Consider the following 1,558-nt stretch of genomic DNA (forward strand, 5'->3'; position numbering starts at 1 on the left):
CCACATGGTGGCTCACAACCATCTGTAGCGAGATCTGATGCCCTCTTCTGGTGTGTCTGAAGACAGCTACAGTGTATTTTGACATAATAATAAATACATCTTTTAAAAAATATATGGATTTTCATGTGCTCCTGAGGCTGTGGGGGGATCCAAATCTAGGCAATGGCATTTCCTGGGAATCCAAGAGGTGGAGAGATCTGTTGACAATTGCTGTACTACAGAAAGGAGGTCTTAGAGCTGAGGTAGGACCACGTTTTAACTGTTGTCAGCGATCGACGGCTGCTCCTGGAGCCATGATTTACCCAGTTCCATAAGAGTAGGGGAGGAAAAAGGATGCATTTCCGTGAGGACTAGATTACAGGGATAGAGACCTGTGTGATGCACCCAAAGCGCAAGGGTGTCACCGCCTCTTGGTCCGAATCTTTAGCGCTGTTTTCTGACAGCCATTCAAGAAAAACAAGCAGTGCATTGGCCGGGAATCGAACCCGGGCCTCCCGCGTGGCAGGCGAGAATTCTACCACTGAACCACCAATGCGACTAGCTACATCGTGTTAAGAACCAACGGCTTTAGTACACTTGTTCGTACTAATGCAAACCGGTCCCTGGAAAAGCTGGGACCCCCCCAGGAACCAGCACTAGCAGCGGGCGGTGATGGAGGGGGAGGCCGGGACACTGACCCGGGTTGACCCCGGCGGGGCTAGAACGCTAGCTGTAGCGAGATCTCGCGAGATCTCCGACTCTCAGTGCGGAAGTGAGAGGCGAGCTCCAGCTCCCGGGAGCGGGTGCCTTTTAAGCTGGCAAGCCCTGTTCTTCGTTGGTCGGCGGAAGTCTGGCTCGTCTGCTGGAGTGGAGCTGGGCCTGCGGAGGCCCGGGCGTGGGGTTGGGCGTCTGCTCACGGAGCTCCCGCAGAGCCCCTGCAGGGTTGCAGGTGACTGGCTTTCTGGACTCTCCTTCACCCAGGCTCCTTAAGTGGCCATGGAAGGAGCCTTAGCCGCGCTCTCAAACGGTCATAGTTGTATGCAGTTAGTAAAATGTGGATAGTGTAGTATTGCAACCGCAGAGTTTGGGATCTGGGGACATTGAAGTGGCTTACGGGCATTTCGAAGAAGGAAATACTCTGCATCTGGGTTTAGGCGGATGTATTAACGCTGCTTGTATGCATGGGCATCGTTATTAGTGTTTCCAGGGGAGAAGTGGCCGAGAGGGACAGCCTCGCATCTACGCTGCACTGAATTATAAACCCGTTGTGAATGTGCGGAGGTCCTTTGTACCTAGGGCGTCAGAATTGGGAAATATAAAAGATATTGCGCAAGATATATAAAAATCCTTGACGTCATAGATCATAGAGAAAAGATTGAGAAGAATTTCCCCCCACATTAACAACTGTTCTGCAATAATAATTCAAACTAGCAATTCCATAAATTCCCACGTCTTTACTGTTTTGGTTGACAAAGGAGACTGTGGTCCTAAAATTAGGAAATTCCAGAAATACCGTTTAAAAATTTTTAATTCATTGACAACTTTATACATGGTACGGGCCGGGTTTTATGTTAACTTG

At 49.8% G+C, this 1,558-nt stretch overlaps 1 non-coding gene across 1 annotated transcript; it reads right to left on the bottom strand.

Annotated features, from left to right (window-relative positions):
- Nucleotides 1-464: 464 nt before the first annotated feature.
- Trnag-gcc lies at nt 465-535 on the bottom strand. Its single transcript has one exon. It is a non-coding gene; the product is annotated as a tRNA-Gly (tRNA).
- Nucleotides 536-1,558: the final 1,023 nt, after the last annotated feature.

The sequence above is a fragment of the Mus caroli genome, chromosome 1, assembly GCF_900094665.2.
Source record: "Mus caroli chromosome 1, CAROLI_EIJ_v1.1, whole genome shotgun sequence".
Classification (NCBI taxonomy): Eukaryota; Metazoa; Chordata; class Mammalia; order Rodentia; family Muridae; genus Mus; species Mus caroli.